This window comes from Ambystoma mexicanum, chromosome 7p, assembly GCF_040938575.1.
Source record: "Ambystoma mexicanum isolate Mex_15411 chromosome 7p, UKY_AmexF1_1, whole genome shotgun sequence".
Taxonomy (NCBI): domain Eukaryota; kingdom Metazoa; phylum Chordata; class Amphibia; order Caudata; family Ambystomatidae; genus Ambystoma; species Ambystoma mexicanum.
In genome coordinates this window covers 375202413-375214982 of record NC_090939.1, presented here as the reverse complement: position 1 = coordinate 375214982, position 12570 = coordinate 375202413, and the positions used below count along the sequence as shown (strand labels likewise).

At 49.1% G+C, this 12570-nt stretch overlaps 1 protein-coding gene across 2 annotated transcripts in view; it reads left to right on the top strand.

Moving 5' to 3' along the window:
• Positions 1 to 12570, top strand: part of USP25 (ubiquitin specific peptidase 25) — a 1331637-nt gene that overhangs the window by 1153825 nt on the left and 165242 nt on the right. The window lies entirely within an intron of this gene.

Here is a 12570-nt window from a genome sequence, read left to right as displayed (position 1 = left end):
GGGCCTACCGGGCACTTGGGGGCTGTAACTGTAACCCTGCAGTCCCTGGTTCTCCTTGCACTACCCAGAGCCGCGGTGCCCTGGCTGCACGATCATTACCAGCCTTTTTTCCCCTCTACCTTGCACTCCCCCCTTTCCACTTGCACTTCTCTCTCTTGCACAACCTGAATGATAAAAGTCCTAGTAAGATGGTTTGTCTTGTACTCCCTCTATCTTTCCTCCCTTGTCTTGTCGCACCTAGAAACATTTGTGCACAGGCAGTTATAACTGACTTATATCATATAATATCAGCGCCTTGGCATAAAGCGCTCTATAAATAAACAAATCAATCAATCAATCAATTTTATCACAGATGCCCAGAAAAATATACAGTGCTGCCGTAAGGAATGGCTAGACTGGCTGCACCAAAATGCCTCTCTAGCCACTAATACCACATATCATGCCTGCTTAGCCTGGACATGGACAATCATTATGATTTGTCACACAATCGCGCCCCGCGCACATCCCCTTTCCCTCCCACCACCTACCCCAACCTCCAGAATTACCTCCACGTCACTCTTCCTTGTCCCAGAGCTTACGTATGAGCTCCTTGCCTCATGGGTAAGTACTGGGATGGGGAAGAGTGGGACTAGGAGTAATGAAGATTGCAGGTAGCTAGTTCAGGCATTACCTCTATGTACCTCTACCTCATGCCAGTACTTGTGTATGAGGCAGATAGCCTCATACACAAGTACTGCCTCATACACAAGTACTGGGGCTAGGAGTAATGAAGTGATCAAGGCATTTTGAAGATTACCAATAAGTAATCAAGGCTTTAAACACAAGTATTGGTGCAACACCATTGAGTTGACTGGCCTTCAGTACCCCTGCCACCCCCTGAAATTTTGGGCTATGTTAACTCGACCTGGCTGACCTTCAGAGCAGTTACCGGACCGAACAGGACACAGATGTTAAACGGCACCTGGGTTTCACTGTTAACAAGGGCCCAGCAATTACTAATGTAAAGCATTTCGCTGTCAGTACCTGCATTCAAATGCCATATTTTTTAGGCAATTGAAATCGTGATGTGGGTTTAGTACTTGCATGCCAGGGGAGTGATTGGAAGGGTAGAGAGGGAACAGGAGACCACTCATTCTCACAGCAGTCCATAAGTGGGTGCTTTCAGACGTAAAATTGGCGCTGCATTCAAATAGTCTCATTGAAATGCATAAAGAAGTTAGATGCCCCCACACAAATAAGTTTGCCCCTCCTCCACGGCCTGTGAAGTTAGTGCCTCTCCAACATTTTAAGGGTTAGCCCCCACCCCCTAAAATGTAGGTTTTGTTGCGGCCCTGAACACAAGCATACACACCATTCACCATATAAACACACGCACACCAAGCCATCCATACATTTAAGTGTGCACCTTTTCACCATAGAGGCACACACACCCAGGCACACACGCATACATTTAAGTGTGCATCCTTTCACCATACACTCACATAGGCAGCCACCCATACATTTAAGGGTGCACCCTTTCCCCATACACTCATACATGCATATGTCATGGGATTGAGGGGAGCCCTATGAATTCAAAAAGAAATGGTTTCTTTTTGAAGTCTTTCTGACTTCATAAATAAATGATTTCCGTTAAGGACCGAACCGTAACAGAAATCATTTATTTATGAAGGCAGAGTGACTTCAAAAATAAACTATTTCTTTGTGAAGTCATAGTGGTCCCCACGACATGGAGGCCTCCAGCCTCTGGTCTTCCATGTCATGGTGTGGGGGGGAGCCCTCAGACTTCAAAAAGAAAGTTTTTTTGTAGTCACTCTGCCTTCATAAAAAAAAGATTTCTTTTACAGACATTTCTTCATGAATACAGTGAATTCAAAAAGAAATATGAAATATTTTTTTTAAATGTTTGACTTTTTTTTGTCACTTTAAAAAAAGAAAATCCAATTGGGGCCCTCTCCCAGGACATGTGCTAGTGGGGCCTCTGTTACGCCAGTGCCTGGACATAGGCTGGATATTCTAACGTCTCTGCACACACTGGTCAACGATATCCAGCAGAGGACCTACGCCTTCACAGGTCACGCATGAGACACCAAGGATAAGCTTGCCCCTGCGAAAGAAGAATGCCAATGAGGACTGGTCCTAGCCATCATCTGACGACTCCACCACCACTTGGTTGTGAAAAGACCCCATGCAGAGCCCTGGACCCACATATGGACACGGACACCACCACCACAGCCACGTGCACCAACATGGACGACTTCATTGCTGCCAACAGGTAGACGCTGCACGCGGACGAGCCCCATAGGGCCTCCCCTCGCAACGTAGTTGGATCCTTTCATTCCGTCATATCAAGTGCCTCGGAACTGTTTCAGTTAACCCACGTTTGTTCCCTTCCTGGACGACACCTGGGAGGAGGGCCTGGCGCTAATGAAAAACCAGAGTACGGCCTGACCAAGTGGGACAGTCTGGAACCTCTGGACCAGGACGGGAAGAAGCTGGGTGCAATGGGCAAGAGAATGTTTTATACGGCAGTCTCTACCATCAAAGCAGGTAACACCCTAGCCATCTTGTCCCGATATGACCGGGAACTATGATTCAAGTTGGGTCCTATTGTGGACGTCCTGCCCGAAGACCAGAAGTTTGAGGCACTGGAACTCTTTCAGGAAGGGGAAGTGGCCCAGGATCACGCCATCACAGTGGCAGTGGACATCGCGGATACAGGTTTCCCCCAGATGAGAAACTGGGTGTCCCTGCGTCATCAAGGTTGGTTGAAGGCAACTAACTTCCGCCCAGACGTTCAGACGAAGGTACTGGATATGCTGTTTGACGAGTCTTTGCAGGCGGTAAAGACCGATACAGAGACGGCACACTCCTTGGGAACTTAACAGCAGCGAAAGCCGTCGTCCTTTGGTTTTGCCAGAGGTAAACCAGAAAGATCCTCCAAAGGATATAATATGCCGTACCGACAGCCTCCATGCTCCTCCTCTCAAGCATACAGGGGTCGCTCTCAAGGCAGCGGAGGAGAGCGGTGGCGCCAGCCGCAGGTCAGAGCTCTGACCCCCAAGCATGCCTGAACCGGATGTGGGCCTCGGGCCCCCACCTAGGTACCCCGGTGGAAGGGCTAGCTGGTGAAGTTCATCAGTACGTGGGAGAAGATCACCACGGGCAGATCGGTACTGGATGCTCTTGGACAGGGGCACATCTTGGAGTTCCAACGCAAGTGGCCTTGTATCCCGCCATTTCAGTGACAAGAACACAGACCACAGCTTCTGCTGGATGTGCGGGCCATGTTCCAGAAAGGGGCAATAGAAACCATCCCCCAGCGTCTCTGGGGCTCCGGAGTGTACTCGAGATACTGGTTCGAGAAAACAGGGGCGTGGAGGCTGATTTAATATTATTTTTTTTTTTAGATCTTCGTTATTTCACAGGTACTTGGAAGTCACTAAAATTCTGGATGGTCACGTTGCAACATGTTCTTGGCCAGCTGGAGTAAGGTGGTTTTCTGACCTCGTTGGATCTGGAGGACGCCGACTTCCACATCCCCATTCACAAGAAGCACTGCAAGTTCCTTCAGTTCGTAGTTCAAGGTCAACATTACCCGTTCAGGGCTCTACTTTTCAGCCTGAAATAGGCCAGAGGGTGTTTACTAAGTGCCTGGCCCTTGTGACAGCATGTCTTTGTCTACAATGCATCCACGTATACCCCTGCCTGTACGGCTGGCTAATCTGTTCCTGCTCAGACGCTGTGGCGGGAGAACACACAACGAAGCAACGAAGACCGTACATCCTCTGACAGAGTTGGAGTTCTCCATAAACTATCCAAAGTCTTGCTTGATGCCATCTCAGGACGCGCTGTTTCTAGGTGCCCAACTCAACACAGTGACCTGTTTGGCGTCACCCTCGGAGGAGAGGGTGAGAGCCATACAAGGCAAAGTACAGCACTTGTCATCAGTGCAGATGGCAACGGTTTGCTCCATCAAGTCCCTGCTGGGCATGATGCCCTCCTGCATCAGCCTTGTTCACGTGTGCAGACTAAACATGAGTCCTCTCCAGGAGTTCCGAGATGCGAGGTGGATGCAGGTGTCTGGGAACTTTGGCTGATTCACTGGTGGGGCGTCCAGCCACACCTCGTCCAGGGATCTGTTTCAGGTTCCTCCCTACCAAGAGTGTAAGTGATTTCAATCCGGCACTCATCTAAGTCAACGCCTAGCGTGTAATGCACAACTGAAAACTTTATTTCTGATGCTTGTTAATCTGCTTAGATTCACATGCTGTGCATATGGTACGACATCCAGTGGTAACTGCGGAGTATTGCATCTTATCTTTCGGGGACCGAAAGGGGACGTCGGCATAGGTGTGTCTGTAACACTATCCCTATCGCGACGTGTGTAGTACCCAAAATCCCTCACGCGCCTTGGTCCCCCAGATTGTTTTTTTCCGCCCAGATAACTGGTCGCCCTACAGCGGTGCTCTTATTAGAGACATTGTTTATCTTACCGAATTTTCGGTTTATGTCCTGTTTAAGTCACTTCGCCTAATAAGAACATCTTCGACGAAGACTACGGAGGAATCATCTACGGCTGTGGTCTCGGCACCTAAGATCCGGCGGCCGGATTTCCACGTGGTCGGGCCCTCTGGCCGACCTATACAGTAGGGAGAGTGGGTTTTGGGGGGGCCCATATTGTTATGACTTTCCTCCTTTCCACTTCTTTCCCTTTCGGTCTGGTCATCCTTCCCTTTTGCTATGGAAAGGACTCTTTTTAGATTCTGCCCTAAGTGTAGGGTCAGATATCCTTGGAAGGATGAGCACAGGAGGTGTAATGCCTGTCTCCCCCTAGAGCACAACGAAAGCGGTGTTCGGCGTGCAAGCTCCTTCAGCCAAAAACCCTTAAGGATCGATGTGTAAAGTGGTGGGCCGCGTACGGCATGTCACACGTGGAGCCTTCCTCCCCTACCGCAACACCAGCCGAAAGTGACGGGGGTACTTCGGATGACCAAACGTCCAATGCGGATGTTATAGACGTTGAGGTGGACACTTCTAGGTCCGCCACACCCGTCCCGACTCTTCCAGGCTCAACTCTGGTCTTGCTACAGGGACTACACCCGGCGACAAGGGCGTACATAAACATCGCACTAAACACACAACCCCTACGCCATCTTCGACGCCTTCATCAAAAAAGGCGAAAGCGCCAACGGGTCAGTTGAAAATTTCGACTGTTCCCTCGGATTGTGTGGATCCAAGGCCTTCCCGCATCCGCAACAGCGCATGACGACTGGGCAAACGAAAATTAATAAGGGCGCTATTCCCCAATCTACACGTGCCAAAGTTTTGGAGTCCGAAACTTCGACAATGTCCAAGGCCTCAATAGGCCAGAAAGTTACGACTAGGCCTCTGCCCGGCACTCCGACCGCTGGGCCTCCTGGTGCCGCGGACAGCGTTTCGGCTACCGTTACATCATCGGAGGCTTTGTCTCACGACGATTCGGTTACTATCCGGAAGAGCATTGGTAGGATCGCAGCGGCGGTGGGCCTTATCCCGGTCCCGCAGAAAGTTATGGGCCAGGCTGCGGAAAATTTTTCGACCGACTTGGGCTGCGATTCCGATGACTCTTACGTGGATAGTCAAGAACCTCTCTGACACCCTGAGAAGTTCCTCTCGACGTCAAAGGGCGGCGAACGTTGCTTCTACCCACCTAGGCCCTTTTAGGTCCTCGAAAATGGACTACCGAAAGGTTAGAGGGATGTATGGATCGGCTGGAGCAGATTATTAGTTCTGCTGACCAGCCTCTGCCGAAAAAGGCTGGGGTAGACCCTAACCTTCAAATACAAGATGTTCAGCCTCAGGTTTTCCAACAGGAAGATATACAGGACATCTATACTGAACAAGAGGAATCCTCTTTTCTCGAAAATTATGAAGAAGATGAACAGGAGACGACGGAGAACTGGGAGGAAACCCAGCAGGAAGGACAGGATCATCAAGATCAGGACTCTGATATTTTGTGCGTCGATTCTCCCCCTTCAAACCCGGCTCGCCAGGCCTCCCCTGTGGATGACCAAATGGCTTTCAACACCATGTTGAAAAAAGCAGCAGAATTCTTCAAAATTGCCACTCAAGAGGCTTTGCCTGAGCAGGATTTTGTGGAAGAACTTAAGGAAAAACCTCCGGCAATTCAATCCATTCCCCTCCTTAAGTCTGTTAAGAGGCGGATTGCTCTATCTTTAGTCACACCTGCCCAGACAAGGGCCGTGAACCAGAGAGTCGAAAAATTATTTCGGCCTTCTCCTTCCGACCCTCTATTTATCAAGGGGCATGCCATCCCGGACTCACTAGTGGTGACCACTACTCGTAAGAGGGCAGGGGTACCCCTTGCCACTGGAGAATCACCCCCGGACAGGGAGTCTAAAAGATTGTATGCCCTAGGCAAACGTGTCACGTCAGCAGCGGCGTATACCATTCGAGTTGCTAATAACGCTACGTTATTAGCAAGCTATGCCGATGCCCAATGGAACCTGCTCCAAAAAGGCCTTCAAGAGGTCCCGGAACCGGCCAGGAACAAGCTTCTCGCCATTGTTGCGGAAGGAAAACTGGTTAACCAGAATGTGGTTAAAAACATTCTAGATACTGCAGAAACATCGGGCAGATCACTTGCACAAGGGACTCTTCTGAAGAGACACGGATGGCTGCGTGCATCGGGATTTAGACCTGAAACTCAGGCCTCCCTCATTAATATGCCCATCGAAGAGTCAAACCTCTTTGGGAAAGCAGTTGATGATGCTTTGGAGACAGCCAAGAAGCAGCACGAGACCTTGAGATCTCTGCAACAAATTGCACAAAAAACCTCTTCCCAGAGGGGTATTAACTCTCGGCGGTCCTTTCGAAGACAAGCTCGTGCCAGTCAAAACAACTACGGCATAGACAACTTCAACAATAACCAAACATCTGGAAGCCCCCCTTGCTATCCCTCAAGGGGTCAGAAACGCGGCTAAGGTAGAGGCAGAGGCCCCAATCCCAGAGGAGCCACAGCCTCGGGTCAGAAATGACCACCAAGTCCAGGTCCCCTCCCATGCCTCCCCGGTCGGGGGCCGATTAACATCTTTCCTCAAGGCATGGGATGGGATAACTTCCGACCAGTGGGTCTTAAAGACTGTCGCCCATGGTTACTGCGTGGAATTCTCCCGACCTCCACAGTTCAGACCGCCTCATTCACGGCGCCTTTCACAAGACCATCTAAACATCCTGATTCAAGAGGTGGAAGCACTGCTGGGAAAGGACGCCATAGAAGCCGTCCCTATTCTTCAGGTAAACAAGGGTATTTATTCAGTGTACTTCCTTGTACCCAAAAAGGATCTCAGCATGCATCCTGTTCTAGATCTGCGCCCAGCGAACAAGTTCATAAAACCCCAGAAGTTTTGCATGGTAACACTACAAGAAGTGATCCCATTGCTGAAACGGGGCGGGGGGGGGACTTCATGGCAACATTGGATATAAAAGATGCATACTTTCATATTTCAATGTTGCCAGCGGACAGAAAATGCCTAAGGTTCATGATCCAGGACAAACACTACCAGTTCAAAGTACTCCCCTTCAGCATCGCCTCAGCGCCAAGGGTGTTTACCAAAGTCCTGGCAGTGGCAGCAGCACACCTGCGCAGACTATCAGTCCCAGTTTACCCTTACCTCGACGACTGGCTCATTACGGGGGACTCGTTCGACGATTGTTTTTCGAACACCCAAAAAACTGTAGATCTCCTCTTCAGCCTGGGCTTTTCAATCAACGAAAAGAAGTCCAGCCTAGTCCCCAGCCAACTAAAATAATTTCCTGGGGTCACTAATTCGGACGGAAAACTGTCTTGTCTTCCCCTCCAGCGAGAGGGTTCAGAACATGCTCTCTGATTCCTCAATATGTAGCCAGCACAGAGCAGACAGCACATGGAGTGTGGTCCCCTCAAGTAGCGTCCAATCATATAAACTTACTGGAGCTATTAGCAGTGTTCAAAGCATTGAAAGCCTTTCAGGTACAACTGCAAGGGAAGACGGTGCGGATCCTAACCGACAGCACTTCATCAATGTATTACCTGAACAAACAGGGGGGCACTCACTCTCCAGGGCTATCCAAGCTGTCCCAAAACAATTGGATATGGGCTCTCAAACACAATAGGTTTTTGTTGTCCCAAAAGATTCCAGGGGAACTCGATCTTCTAGCAGATGTACTCAGCAGAGATTTTCCTCTGCCAGAAGAATACAAAAGGCGACTGCACGAATGCATTGTATCCAACGTCTTCGCAGAATGGGGGTTCCCAGAGATCGACCTGTTTGCTACTCAGGAGAATGCCCAATGCCAAGACTACGCCTCCAGGTACCCCCAGAACCGATCCAAGGGGAACGGTCTCTGGATAATTTGGTCGGGGAAATTTGTCTACGCTTTCCCTCCTCGACCCCCCCCCCCCCCCGACTCCCCTTCTCAACAAAATAGTGCACAAGATGCACCAGGGACCAGTTATCATGATACTGGTGGCCCCCATGTGGGCCCGCCAACCCTGGTTCGCTCACCTGATGGAGATGTCCCTCTCCCCACCAGTCAAACTGCCCTGCCCATACAACATTTTGTCTCAGGACAGGGGAGAAACCCTCCACCCATGCCTACAAACTGTGAACTTAGCAGCCTGGCTCCTGAGATCATAGAGTTTGGACACCTGCAACTCCCTCAGAGATGCATGGACATACTCAGGGAAGTGAGAAAGCCTAATACACGTTATTGCTATGCCAGCAAATGGAAACGTTTCGTCAGCTGGTGCAATCCCAAGGGCGTCAATCCTATCGATTGCTCACCCTCACACATTATTTTGTATCTAACCCACCTGTTGGACTCTGGGTTAGTCTTCAATTCCCTAAAATTTCATTTGGCTGCTCTGTCAGCCTACACCACTTCACAGCAAAAAGTATCGTGGTGGAAAATACTGGTGATTAAAGCCTTTATGGAAGGAGTTTAAAGGATGTATCCTCCCATCTCTCACCTAGCTCCTGGATGGGATCTGAATGTGTTTTTAACCAGGCTCATGGGAGCTCCCTTCGAGCCCATGCATAAAGCAAGTCTGAAGGACCTGACTTATAAAACAGCCTTCCTAGTGGCTATCACTTCTATCAGAAGGGTTAGTGAACTACAGGCTCTTTCTGTTTTAGACCCCTTTGTTACAATCCACAAAGATAAGGTGGTTCTGCGAACACATCCCAGGTTCGCGCCTACATTTATTTTGAAGTTCCATGTCAACCAGTCAATCGAACTACCCACTTTCTTCCAGAACCCTACTAACATGGCCGAAAGAAGCCTTCACACGCTAGACGTGCGCAGGGCAGTCATGTTTTACCTGGAGAAAACGAAACCACTAAAAGACTAAGCAATTCTTCGTTTCAGTGGCAGCTGGTAGAGAAGGGGATCCTGTCTCTAAATCAGCTATCTCAAGGTGGATTGTCAAATGCATCACACTGTTACACTCTTGCGAAGAGAGAACTGCCCTTCAAGCCTAGAGCACATTCTACTCGAGGCACTGGGGCATCCATGACATTCATTGCAAATGTTCCCCTAGAGTCCATTTGCAAAGCGGCAACCTGGAGTTATGTACACACATTTACAAAACACTATTGCCTAGACACTCATTCTAGGTCTGATTCTCAGGTGGGACAACCAGTACTAGGACATCTTTTCTCTACTGTTCCTTCTCACAACCCACCTCCAACTCGGGGTACTGCTCGCTAGTCTATGCACAGCATGTGATTCTAAGCAGATTAACAACCATCAGAAGACATGCATTACTTACCGTGATAGCATTTCTGATGATTGTATCTGCTTAGATTCACATGCGCCCTCCCTGCCATCCTGCTTGGGGTGGAAGAAACATAGACTTCTTACTACTTTCTCTCTTTATGTACTCACTCACTATAGCCTTGGGCTTCCTCATGGCAGAAAAAATACAATCTGAGGGACCTCGGCGCGTGAGGGATTTTAGGTACTACACACGTCACGATAGGGATAGTGTTATAGACACGCCTATGCCGACGTCCCCTTTCGGTCCCCGAAAGACCAGATGCAATACTGCGCGATTATCACTGGATGTTGGACCATATGCACAGCATGTGAATCTAAGCAGATGCAATCATCACAAATGCTATTACGGTAAGTAATGCATGTCTTATTTGTGTTTAAAAGTTCTTTTATTCTGAACGATGTACCACTCATATCGCGCCCCTCTCCTGCACCTCCCCCAACCCCCTAGATCCCCCCTCCCCCCCCCCCCCCCGGTTACACTGAACCAGGAATCAGGCTGGTTTGCAAAGTTAAAATATTTATTTAAGTATTTACCAATTAATCACACTATGTTTAATGGGTACACAATGATCACCAATGGGGTGATGTAACACTAAGCAATCTCTTTAATGCACAAGGGGCAATAGTGAGCAAAGCAATTCAGCACAGAAATAATACTTTTGTGTGTGTGTTCAAATCAAATAACAGTGTGGTTACTATTTCCCCCTGCAGACCCCTTAACCCCCTCTACAGGCAATGTAAAGAGATAAGAAGAAAGCCGGTATTCAGGAATGGCAGAATTCAAACAAAATATCAATCCCACTTCCCCCCTTCAAACACAAGAGAAAACGGAATTGATTGGCAAGCTGTCAGAATGGTTTCAAAGTTATCTGAGAATGGATTGGGTAAAAACACTAAATATGGTTTAAATTGCTGAAATTGTTTAAATTGTTATGGGAGCCGCTGTTACGCTCACCTGGCTCCCACAGGGGCGTCTATCGGACCCGGACAGCTGCGACCTCCTCCAACGTGAAGCGTAGTGCAGAGATGACAGACTGGACTGGACCGCCTAATCTCGTCTGCTTGACCCGTAGAAGTATTCTCCTGCAAGTGGAGAAAGGGATTTAGCCACCCGTGGATTCTAGTAATGGCACCCCACTGTTCTCCCCACCGATATTCACTTTCAGTAAGCTCACCTTATGTTTTTAAATGATGAGCTCTCCATGCTGCGTGGAATGCAGGGGCGGGTAGATACCAGTTACTTCACTGGTTCGAAGGCGTCGGAAGAGTTCCGGATAAAGATTGACTCCGAGATTCCAGGCGAGAACCCGTAAGTTAAAAGTTCAAAGAGTTCAATATGTCCGATGTTCACTCTTGTACATTCCTTTCTTGTGTTGCAGCTGGGTCCAAGGGAAGATTGTCTTGTGGCAGCTGATGGTGTTCAGGTAAGAGTCTGTATTACCCAACACTGTCCGGTAAAAGATGCGTGTATTTAAATTGCTGGTTTCGCTCTCCTTACAGGTCCGGCGTAAGAAGTTGCGGTTTGTTACAGAATAATGCCTCCGGTTGTTAATCAGGTAAGTCTATGGTGGAGAGGTTGTATTTGTTGGCTCTCTCGGCTCACCTTATGTTTCTTTTGTCCCCTAGATGGTGGAATTCGGCAAAGAAAACGATGGAGACTGCGCCGGATCGAAAAAAATGCTGTGAGGACTGATGAGTATGGCGCGGCGCTGCAGCTGGCGATGCGACGCGTGTAGAAATAATGTCCTTTTCAAGTTCGAAGACGTGATGGATCCGGAATTCAGGTAAGGATTGACATATCTGTGTTCCAACCTCTCCTTCTTTCCTCTTTTGCTAGGAGCTCTGTATTTGAGATGGGCGTGGCTGAAGACTGGATGCTGACGGCAGGCACGGTGGGCGTTACGCTGCTGGATGCAGAATAACGCGAAGCATGTGCTGCTGTTCGGCGTAGTTTAAATAGCCTCCAAAGTAGTTCCAGGTAAGAAGTCCCTAGAACCACACCCGAGTAAAAAATAGTCCCTGTAGTAAAATAGTCCCATCCAGGCCTCGCGTTGGATTGGATTCATTTGCAGCATGGTCTGCATGAGGTAAGTAAAGTCTGAGCCTGGCGCCTATGGCGCCAGGACTGATTTCTATTAAGAGCCTGGCGCCTAAGGCGCCAGGACTGAACCCAGACAGCCCCCAGCCGGGGCTGCTGTGGTTTTATTAAATATCTGGATGTCTGATCCCGGGGCTGATGGGCTTGATCCGGATGCCCGGGGTAGGCATCATGACAGCTGCTTTAGATAGTTACAAACACTAGCAATGATTTAATAATTAGAAGCAATGTGAGGGGGTGTGGCTACATGGCCACGGGCTAGGACATGATCCCTATGAGCTCCTGCTGATCCGACGCTGATCCGACCAAAAAACATACTTTAAGCCTGCGGAGTGCTGCCTTATTGGAACTATGAATACATGAATATGAGAGGTATATGGAGGTCGTGGAGCTGGCGCTAACTGTGCACGAAGTGCTGTATTGTGAGCCAAGGAAGATAGCGAGCTTCGGTCGGTGAGATAGACAAAATGGCGCTCACGTGAGAACAAAGGGGTGAGCCTTAGGACAGGTGCATTGGCACATCGCGGAGCGGCGTGGCTCACCAATAAAAGCGGATCTGAAATATTGGAGGGGACCTGGATGCAAGTGAACGGCTGTAACAAGGATCATAGCTGATATGCCCTGGTGGTCTGGCAGATCAGCGCACACTGCGG